At 45.1% G+C, this 11,809-nt stretch overlaps 1 protein-coding gene across 2 annotated transcripts in view; it reads left to right on the plus strand.

Moving 5' to 3' along the window:
• SLC38A4 (solute carrier family 38 member 4) overlaps positions 1-11,809 on the plus strand; it is a 192,375-nt gene that overhangs the window by 94,104 nt on the left and 86,462 nt on the right. The window contains exon 2 of one of the 2 annotated variants that reach the window (XM_073554237.1): positions 8,976-9,072. The exons of the other annotated variant lie outside the window; for it this stretch is intronic. The gene's annotated coding sequence lies outside the window, so the exon portion shown is untranslated. The remainder of the gene's footprint in view (positions 1-8,975; positions 9,073-11,809) is intronic. 2 annotated transcript variants of the gene reach the window in all.

Raw genomic sequence — 11,809 nt, forward strand, 5'->3', positions numbered from 1 at the left:
GTGTACTTCCTTTTTTGCTTGAATGTATATGAGTTGGTGACTCTAGGTTAAGCACCTGTTCACACTATGCTTATGCTTGGATGTAACGGTCAGTATTTGAAATTTATAACCACAACTTAGACATTTTTAGGTGCTCCCTAAAAACACATTTGCTTAGGGCGGCCTTTCACGTTCCCAAATCAAAGTCTTTTTTATATATATAGCTTATTCTCTACTTCTCTGTACATAACTTGCCATCAAACTCAACTGTACCCAAAAGGCTCATGCAGCCTTTATCTACCCCTCATTTCCTCAAGATGTTTGTACATCATTGTAAATAAGCACCTGTAATTGGTGTCAAGCTCACCTCATTGTAGATTGTAAGCTCTGAAGAGCAGGGTTGTCAATATTTTTGCTTTAAATATTTGATTATCATAAACTTGGTAACTTTTAACTGTTTTATATGAACTGCAGACTTGTAAAGCTATGCGGATTGTGTTTGTGATATACATTATCCATAAAGGTTATTATTATTAGTAGATTGAAGATGGTGAAATTCAAGCTGTTATCTTTGCCATATATAGGAGTAAAGAATCTTTTACATGAGCACAACTGCACAAACAAGGGTTTGCTCCTGTGCTGACACAAGGTGGAGTAGGGTGAATACGACAAGCTGCTTGTCTGTGAGAGAGGTGCAGGCGGAGAAGTTACGGTGGATTGAGAAAGATGCAGTGTGCTTGGTATGTAAGAGCAATCAAAAATAGCAGGCATGTCCAATTCTGTATCAGCTGACAGGCTCTCGTTCACCACAACTGTAGGGTGTAAACAAATGGAGGTTCTTCGGCTGAAGACCTGTGTGACAACACTTGCCACGGTGAAGGAGGAGGAAGAATCAGAAGATGAGGTTAATGGGGTGGACGGTGGTTGACAAGACTCACTAGTTTGCATTTTAGCACAGTGACATTACCAGATTAACACATGTTGATTGCGCATGTTCCAGGTCTTGCATGTAGTACTGAAATTATTTCATTTTTTTTTTACTCTACTAGGTTGTTTAAAAAAAAAAAAGTTGACAGATAGCATGATTTTTTTAGATTTTTTACAGTCTGAAAAAAGACCCAAGCTAGGCAACTGCAGAACCACAAACACTGCTGTCTGTTGCCAGAGATGGGCCTCAGGATGCATTGATTGTTGTGGTTGCATAACTCTGTGTCTACGTAACCTCTTCGTCTTCCTCCTCCTTCTCCTCTGCTGAGCTACTCAGCTGCATGCCTCTGGGTTTACATCAAGTGTGATCTACTACCTCAACATCATCCTCTGTGTTCTCCCACTCCTCACCCTGAGAGTCACCCTCCTCTTCTTCCTGCCTTGACAGCACAGTACAGTCCACAGGCGCATCAAATATCTGAGTTTTGTCACAAATGGATCACCTTCACCCAACAGGGTTAAAGACTGTTGACGAGGGTTTGGTTTATGCTTTGATCAAACTTTGTCCTACCATAGATCAAAGTGAGAAAAAATGTGGCCATCAGTGCAGATGATTACCTCCTTTTGACTCTGTGAATCTTTAGAGTATACTTCCTATGCCCATGGCATACAGTGTGTGAACAACTCTGCAGAATGGCCCATCTATGGTTCCCCACAGTCAGTTGGGCACTTGTGGAGTTGTGATGTGGGGGAAAAAAGATTAGTTGGGGCGCCACCACTGAGAACTGTACTATGTGTGATGTTAAGGTGGAGGAAGAAGAGCAGAGGCCACTTGCCACCTACTGGAGCACATTCTTTCTGGCCCTCATCTACAAAGCTTACCATTGTACAGCTGCCAAAGAAAGGCAGTGGAGGTGCCCATTCAGTAACAGAAGTTGTAAAAATGCTGCAAAAATTCTGACTGCAGCAAAACAAACAGACTTCTCATCCCTCATATCATACCTGTCTCACAACCCTAAATAGCTATTCAGTACTTTCAATTCTTTCCTGGGTCCACCAGTTTCCCCTCCCTCTCATCTCAGCTGAATACTTTGCCTCCCCACCTGTGAACTTGACAAAATAACGTCCCAAACTTTACCACAGTTTTCATCACAAGCTTAACCCACCTCTTCAACCTGTCACTAACAGCTGGTGTCTTCCATCTTGATCGAAACATAGTTTGATCACACCCATTCTCAAAAAGCCCTGCATTGACCCATCCTCTGTGTCTACCTATCGTCCCATATCATTTCTCCCCTATGCCTCCAAACTACTGGAACAGCACATCCATTTTGATCTGTCCTCCCACCTCTCCTCTTACTCCATCTTTGACCACATACAATCCTTCCTCAGACCACACCATTCCACTGAAATTGCCTTGTCTAATGTCACCAGCAACCTGCTAACCGCCAAATGAAAGTGACGCGAGTTTGTCCTCCTCCATCTCCTGGACCTGGAATCTGTCTTTGACACAGTGCACCTTTCCCTCTTACTACATACTTTCTGGTCTGTTGACATTACAGACTTGGCCCTTTGTTGGATCTCCTCATACCTAACAGGACATTCAGTGTCTCCCACTCACACACCACCTCCTCATCTCACCCCTATGTGTCGGCCTCCATCAAGGTTCAGTTGTAGGACCAGGAACTATACTTAGAGGGTGTACGCACGCGCAATCCCTCCCTCCTAAAGAGACCACCCGCATCAATCTAAGGTATTCCCAGCCTAGAGCTGGGAGACACCTTCTATTTAAGGCTTCTCCTCCAATATGGAGGTGTCTGGGGTACGTTGTTACTTTGCCTTGCATGCTGGCTAATTGTCAGGTTTCCCAGGTATGCCTGTTTACTTGTCTACCCTGTACCTGTCTTCTCTTACTTGTCTGTGCCTGTCTGCTTATACCTGTCTGCGCTCTTCTGTCCATCAGCCGGTCCAGATTGCACCTGCCAGTTCCCATCTGTCTAACACCTGGTCCAGCCTGCACCTTCAGTGCTTTTCTGTTCCTTAGCTGGCCCATCTGCACATGTGATTCCAGAGTCCCTACAGTGCCTGCCTGCATTTTTCATCCCTCCTTTGGGCCGTAGCAGCTTATCCGCTGCAGGGAGTCACCTGCCACCTTCTGTAGATCAGCCATGGAGTGCCACCTCTTTGTGCCTTTTTGGATTGCAGTTTTCGCCTGCTGCCACTTGTCTAAGTAGGGATTTGGTAGGCCGCCTAGTTACACCCCTTCCAGGCTTTCAGAGGGATACGGAACAGCAATTCCACCAAGTTGCCGTTACAGTTTCCATCTGCTGGTTTGGAAGTTGTGGAGGAGGTGTCAGTCCCTGCTATACTAATTCTATTTTATTGCAATTGATGCCACTTTGTTGGTGTCTGCCATTAATTTTTGTAAATGTGTAGCCTCCTGGTTCAATCTCTTCCATGTGTGTTGCATGTAGCAGTAGGCCTCCAAGACCGTCAGGCCTCCACTTCCTTGATCCGTGTTACTATCCTTAGATTTTTCTGACAATAGTAGTCTACAAAATTTATATGATAGTTGTGCCACCTAAGTGTGGCTGAGTATGAAAGCACGTTGAGCTGTTGCATGTGGTATCAGAGCTCCCAGCACAGGAGGCCTACACCGATCCCTCACCCACCTCATCTTACTGTGACATTCAATTGAAAGCTTTAAATGCTGTTCCAGACCCTGATACCTCATGCCAGGCTGATTGCTGCAGTGCCATGCTACAATTAGTACTGTGGGTGAATTGAGACCACTTTCCTTGTGTATTCCCCTAATTTGATGTGTTTCGGCAGCATTTGGGGCCATTATAAGGTGTTGTGCATGCGTTTGTTTTTGCCTCCAATTGAGATGAATGGCGTTCAGTTATGTTTGACAAATATTTAACAAATTAATTGGCGAATATTGAAAATTCGGCAATCATAATCCAACCCGATCATTGAAATATTCTCTCATCTCTAGTGTTCACCATCAGAGTTAATCTATGAAGCAGGGAACGATAGGGCGCCCCTAGTGTTAGGGACAGGGAAGGAGCCCCTGGCCTCAGGTATTCTGACAATAGAGATATGACATACTGTATGCACAATGATTATTAAGCACAAAATAGTCTCAATAAAACAGGATTGTTTATAAGGCATGAACCAATGATTGTCCCTACAAGGCTGATCAGGATAAGACATGTGTAATGAATCATGCACAAGCAATTGGTGTAACAGTCTCTATTCCAAACCAGTCATGTAGTTCTATGCTATAACTATCTTGTGAGTACTGATAGAAGATCCCTGGGTTTACTACTCCTGCCCAACTCTTATAACTATTCTGTGCTGGTTTTGTCTCTTATATTTACATTGACTTCCTAAAAAAATTTATGACCAGAGATGTCCTGAGATGTTAATTTAATATTGAGTGCAACATTCTGTTTAATTTTTAAAGTTCTTTCTGCTGGGAATATTTCCTCATATGGTACAAGAAGAATATGTTGTATGCAAAAGTCTCCACAGAAAGAGAGCAGTACTGTCCACAAACATTATGCAAATGCTTTACAATATAAAGCAACTCCATGGGACTTCATCTACACAAAAGACACATAACATAATTTTACTAGTGCAGGTAAAACTATGACAACCAGAAGCCAAATCTCAATTTGTATCGTCGTTGCAGGTGCATATTTTTAGCTTCCTTTGTCAGAACATACTGTTGTGTGAAGAGCTGAACCTGGATGTGAAACAAAGAAAGTGGAAATTACATTGAGTAGATTGCAGACTAAAATATAACCTTTAATCCATTAGGTTAAAACATGAATGGCACAGGATTGCCCGGCATGTAGAAAAACACTTCAGAAACAGATGACGCGTTTCGACATAGCAGTCTTCATCAAGATCTTGATGAAGACTGTTATGTCAAAAAGTGTCATCTGTTTCTGAAGTGTTTTTCTACATGCCCGGCAATCCTGTGCCATTCATGTTTTAACCTAATGGATTAAAGGTTATATTTTAGTCTGCGATCTACTCGCTGTTTTTTTTTTTTTTTCTTCCCAAGTACGTTTGCTCTATGGAACCGTGCTGAGTGCCAGCTGCCTAATGAAGACTTCATGTCATGATCCATGCTGGATCATGACAGATATAAAGCACAGGTAACCTTTTTTTTTCCTAAGCTGTGCTTAGGGTGGTTTTTGCCCCCAGTGGCCATTAGGATTATTGCACTGTTGTGTCGTTTGTTCTAAGTTTCCCCCGGTGGTGGTGAGCGTAATTGCACTTGTTTCTTTAGTTTCAGTGCACATGATTATTATGCAGGTGTGATTGCTGGCTCTGCTATAAAAGAGTCATAGGTGTTGCAATCAGTGTTGGTGATAGTGTTCATTTCAACCATCCTTGGTGGAGGAAGGAACTGGAGAGCAGCTCTGACAGAGCCTGGTGTGAAAGGAGTCATAGGGGATTTCCTTAGCTCTGACAGAGCTTGATGGCAGCGATTCAGGAGGAGAGCCGCATGCTGGTGATGGACTCTGTTGCCAGGAGCAAGTACAACAGAGTAAAGCTAAGTGGTGTTTCCCTGTTTGTGTTTTTCCTTAGTGTGTATTAGTGCAGCGGTGGGGCCAGTGCCTGCGCCACCCAGCTTCCTAGCAAGGGATAGGGGTAGGGTGTGCTAGGGTGACAGGTTCGTGATCAGCGCCCGGTGCGGAACCAGCATAGGGAACGCTAGGAGCGTTAGGGACACTGACTCAGGGTAGTGCAGGAGGTCTCCACGTCCCCTTTCCCTATCGCAGGGCCCACCATTGTAACTGTTTCCCTATCCCTTGTCTTGTTGTTTTAGTTACCGGCCTGCGAGCCGTGTCACACAGGACATCACGTGCCGCGTTCTTTTTACCGGCCTGCTGGTCGCGTTACACAGGATGGGTCCACGTGACATTTATCACCAACCCAACTTTTTTTTCTGCTGAGCCATGGACCCAGTTCAGACCTTTGCCCAAATGCTGAAGACCCTTACTGATGAGATTAGGGGGCTGCAGCAGTTGGTGGGCTTTGGGGGCTTGGTTCAGAGACAGGCTCAGTCAGAACCCAAGATATTCCTCCCTGACAGATTTTCTGGAGGGAGAGATCAATTTTTGTTGTTTCAACAAGCCTGTAAATTACATTTCAGGCTGTGCCCTCGTTCATCTGGGAGTGAAGAGCCACAGGTGGGATTCATTATGTCCCTTCTTAAAGGGGATCCCCAATCCTGGGCCTTCTCCCTACGGATGATTCTCCATCTTTAGAGTCCGTGGACGAGTTTTTTGCAGCTTTGGCGCTTGTGTATGGGGATCCTGATGGCGTCGCCCTGGCGGAATCCCGACTCCGTAGGTGTAAACAGGGAGCCCGGGTTGCTGAGGAGTACTGCTCAGAGTTTAGGAGATGGGCCACTAATACTCAGTGGAATGACCCTGCACTTAGGAGTCAATTTGTACAGGGTTTGTCTCCAAAGTTGCAGGATACTCTGGTGCAGTACGCCGCCCCCAGGTCGCTGGAGGCCGCTATGTCCCTTGCCATCCGGGTGGATAGACACCTTAGGGAATGACATATACAAAAAGTGCCCCCTGATGTCCTCGCTAGGGAGGAGGACCCACTAGTGCGGACGGAGGAACCCAGACAGCCCAGTGTTGTTGATACAAAAAATGGGGTGTCTGCGGCTCGTCGTGGTGGTGGGGTATGCTTTTACTGTGGGCAGACTGGTCATGTGCTGAAGGCTTGCCCATTGCACGCCAAATTATCTGTGCCATCTGAGAAGCCGCATTCCCCTGGTCGCTTGGAGGGAGGCGACCAGGTAGTATACATTTCCTCCATTTTGCCCTCCCAAAGTACCGTGTCAGCAGAGGTCTTGGCTGGCAGAATACCGGAGGGAAAAGATTGGCGGGCGAGGGAAGTGGTCAGCTGGGGCACTGGTGCGAGGGCTGCCCTCTAGGAACTACTGTCTCTGCCATCTCTCTGCAACAGACCCCTTCATCTCAGGTGAGGGCAGCAGATGTGCTGCAGGAGAGTAGGGGCAAGTGTCCACCCTCGCCATTGACCAACTCTGGGAGGCGCAGACCTCGTGGTGGAAGGGGTTGGAGGGTGGTGCACCCCTTGGTGAGGTGCGGGGGTGTGAGTGTGGTGACACAGGGGGACGCCTCTATTGTCAATCCCAGAAAGAGTTCTCCAAGTGGTGAGAAACGAACGAGTGGCAATAAACGTTCATGTCCGGACCTGTGTGTGAACGAGCGTGTATGGGTGGCCACCAAAAAACATCCAGTGGAAGTGTGTTGTGGAGTGTTACCAGCTCATACCAAACATACACATACACAACCCGTTCCCCAGGTCAGCGCTTCGGAGATGTGTGTTGCCTCCAGAACATACGTTGCCAATACCAGTGGACTCATTTGTCATAAACCTGAGGTGCAAGTAGTTGTTGGGGTGAACTCTGGGTCTGGGCATCCCCGCTGTAGGTGGTTGCCTGATGGGGAGCGGTCTTGAGGATCCAGAGGCCCCTCTGTTGTGAGTTCATTTTCCCCTTCACCATTGAGGTCTGATGAACTTCTTCTAGTGAAGGAAGGTAGTGAGGCTGATTACAAAGCACCTGAGCAGAATGATGATGACTGGGTTACTGGAATTGCTGACTGGATATAAGGCAGCCGACACCCTTCTGCCTTGCGGGTGATTTCTCTGAGGGATTCTTGGAGACCAGTCTGATTCCTGCTCCTCAAAAGCTAAGTTTTTCTGCTCTGCTTTTTGCATTTGTGTTTTGTTTTTTTTTGCCTTGTTTTTCTGATTTCTGCCTTTCCCTGCTGGGTGAGCTGAATTCCTTTTTGCTCTGTCTTCAGAAAATACCTGAGTACTGATATAGTTTTTTTGAAGCCTAGCGTCTTCAGGGCTTTTTTCCCTATCAGTCTGTTGGTTCTTGTTTTTGAGAGGGTTTTGGTGGATTGCAGACAGCAGCTTTTCTATCCTGTCCTATGTAGTTAGCTTGGGCCCCATCATTTGCTCAGCCTATCTTTCTATCTGTGTGTTTTTTCATCTTGCTTCACCGTCATTATATGTTGGGGGCTGCCTATTGCTTTGGGGTCTGCTCTGGGTCAGTTTAGATTTCCCTTTCTGTCTTTAGGCTATGTAGTTCTCCGGCTGTGATCGAGGGGTCTAGGGCACCGTAGGAACCCCCCACGGCTACTGCTAGTTGTTGTTGCTAGGTTCAGGGGTCTGCAATCCGATCGCTGCCAACTTCTCTGGTTTTCTGGACTTAGCTAGTATTTCTGTTTTTGCCTCCTACGGTGACTCATTCATAACACCCCTCATTAATGGGAGGGTACTGTCATGATCCATGCTGGATCATGACAGATATAAAGCACAGGTAACCTTTTTTTTTTCCTAAGCTGTGCTTAGGGTGGTTTTTGCCCCCGGTGGCCATTAGGATTATTGCACTGTTGTGTCGTTTGTTTTAAGTTTCCCCCCGGTGGTGGTGAGCGTCATTGCACTTGTTTCTTTAGTTTCAGTGCACATGATTATTATGCAGGTGTGATTGCTGGCTCTGCTATAAAAGAGTCACAGGTGTTGCAATCAGTGTTGGTGACAGTGTTCATTTCAACCATCCTTGGTGGAGGAAGGATCTGGAGAGCAGCTCTGACAGAGCCTGGTGTGAAAGGAGTCATAGGGGATTTCCTTAGCTCTGACAGAGCTTGGTGGCAGCGATTCAGGAGGAGAGCTGCATGCTGGTGGTGGACTCTGTTGCCAGGAGCAAGTACAACAGAGTAAAGCTAAGTGGTGTTTCCCTGTTTGTGTTTTTCCTTAGTGTGTATTAGTGCAGCGGTGGGGCCAGTGCCTGCGCCACCCTGCTCCCTAGCAAGGGATAGGGGTAGAGTGTGCTAGGACGACAGGTTCGTGATCGGCGCACGGTGTGGAACCAGCATAGGGAACGCTAGGAGTGTTAGGGACACTGACTCAGGGGAGTGCAGGAGGTCTCCACGTCCCCTTTCCCTATCACAGGGCCCACCGTTGTAACTGTTTCCCTACCCCTTGTTTTGTTGTTTTAGTTACCGGTCTGCGAGCCGTGTCACACAGGAAAACATCACGTGCCGCGTTCTTGTTACCGGCCTGCTTTCACAGGTCCACGTGACACTTCACAGAAAGGTGAGCTGACTATAGTTCGTTTTTTTTTCTCAATTTACTTTGGAAATTGCATTGTTTTCTGTTAAATGTGGTATACGGTATGATATAAACCAGTACTTTGCCTTCATAGCATCCATATATTGTCAATGCATATTCTGGTTTAAAATAGATAGCATAACTCCTTAAATTATATGCAGAAAGAGGATACTGCTGATGCTATCTTGTACATGGGACACTTAATTACATTACATTCTTGGAAAATAGAATCAGTAGAAGGATGATATATCCCCAGAAATCATTTTAGGTTTTGACAGGAAGATATAGATAACTTGTTTGTATGACTGTCCTTACAAAATTGTAAATAATAGATTTCTCATTTTGGACACAGAGTTCTAGATTGTAAGTCTGAACATACAGGATGAACATTCAAGCTGTTAAATTCTACAACAGTAAATCACATGGTTGTATAAAAAGTGGTACTTATAGCTGTAAACAGCAGCCTACATAGTAATGATTCATTACTTTCAGGTTTAGATTTCCATTATTAACCCCTTAATGACCGTCAATACGTCTTTTAACTGACCTGAGATATAAGAGACTAGCATCCCCATACAGATGACAATCCAGCAGCTGTTGGCAGTACACCATAGCTGACAACTTCCTATATCACAAACGATCAGTGTTGTCACCGTCCGTATCTGTTTAACCCCTTAGATTCTGATGTCAATAGTGACTATATCATATAACTGTTTAAAAGAGTGTGGTTTCTCCCTCTTTACACCCATCGGCACCCTGAGATCATGATTGTGTGGTCCTGATGTTTGCCATGGCATTTCATGAGCAAATAGCGGCCTTAGAGTCTGCCGACTACACTGACCTGTTCAAAAGTCAGCAACGTTTAGATGGTAAAAATCAACTTTTTCATTCCTATCATGCAACTTTTTCTTAATTCCTGAAAAGCACCTGAAGGGTTAATAAACTACCTGACAGCAGTTTTCTGTATGACAGGGAGTGCGGTTTTTAAAATGGTATCACTTTTGGGGGTTTTCCAATATATAGCACCCCAAAAGTCACTTCAAACCTGGATAGGTCCCTCAAAAAAATAAATTTTGTAAATTTCCTTGAAAAAATAAAAAATTACTGCTACATTTTTAAAACTCCTGAAAGACTAACAAAATAAATTAGCATTTTAAAAATGGTGCTGATGTAAAGCAGACATGTGGGAAATGTTATTTATTAAAGTTTTGCTATGGTATGACCATCTGGATTAAAGGGATAATCATTCAAAGTTTGAAAATTGCTATTTTTTTACATTTTTGTCAAATTTCTGATATTTTTTATAAATAAACACAAAACATATCCACCTAAATTTACCATTATCATAAAGTATAATGTGTCATAAAAAAACAGCTGGCACAGGAAAGGAAAGAAGGAGAAAGACATTGAACTGAAGCCTGATCTTCCATAGGAAAGAAAGACAAGTACGGAACATAGGAGTAAAAGGGAACACAGAGGACGTGGGTTAGAGGAAGAACCCTGCCTAGAAGTTCTAAGTGCAAGGCCGGGGCCCGGTCCCCGAGGTTGTATGGACACTAACGGTTCTGCAGCAGACACCGGTGGAGTAGTTGGCTGTAAATGCACTACTCCCATCTAAGACTTGGGGGCACAACAGCAACATTGATAGTGAGCCGGGATTCAGGAGTAAGGAGTCCCCGACGCAGGATACAGCTGTCTGCCGTACAAGTAGAGTTCTTTGGAACATCTGTCAGGAGGAACTCCAGTGTAACTCAGTACTAGGAGATCTTCACACTTAAAGGAGCTATAAGAGGAGACGTTCAGAAAGGTACATGTTGGCAGAGCGTTGGAAGGGAGCATTCCATCTGACCTGGAGGTTGACTGAGTCTCTGACCTGGAGGACACAGTACGGAGGCAGGCACCTGTGTGTACTACAGACAGTGAGTAAAGCTTTGGAACTACAGGCCCTGGTGTCCTCCATTCATTCTTGCGCCAACGCATCCAGCCCCGCTACATCTGGGTGCCGTCTTCTACACCGCTTGTGCCTCTCCTCTTCCCCCACATCTACATTGCCCTGGGGCTACAGCTCCACCTGTGGGGAGCTTCACCATCTTGGCTGCAACACACCACCAGCCCCAGAGGATCTGCATACAGCGTTGGCCTAACATCTCACTTGCCGAACACCACAGGTGGCATCACGAACTATTCATCTAACTACATTAAACCATTACATTCCCCCATTACTTGGGCGCCCAGGGCCATGGACCAGGTCTAGACATTATTATTTGAAAAAGTGGTCTATATGCACATATACAAAAAAGAAAAATGTATGTAATACTACATTAAATTAAGCATTCTTTTATGTTAAATCTATTGGCTGCATTTTTTATGCTGTTAATAATACTGTCATAAATGTTTAATGCACAAATTATATTCAGAACAGATTTATAAATCCCTAAAAGGGTTTTCCATGACTCAGACAACCCCTTTCAAATTGCTATTTCCCCGTGTAAAACATCAACAGCCTGAACTGACTTCCGGTGCCGGTGTTGTTCCATTGACATTGCTGGTATGCCACATGAGCACTGTAGCCAAACAGCAGCCACTTCACTCTCACTACCTTTGGACTTAACTGGCATTCAGAGGAAGTCAGATAGAAACCACACACTCTCACTTATTTGTGTCTCTCAGTTTTCACCAGAAGGAGATGTGAGTGAAGTGGCCAATATGCAACTCACGTGAC

Source organism: Dendrobates tinctorius, unplaced genomic scaffold (genome assembly GCF_039654945.1).
Source record: "Dendrobates tinctorius isolate UK_male_01 unplaced genomic scaffold, ASM3965494v1 ptg000209l, whole genome shotgun sequence".
NCBI lineage: Eukaryota > Metazoa > Chordata > Amphibia > Anura > Dendrobatidae > Dendrobates > Dendrobates tinctorius.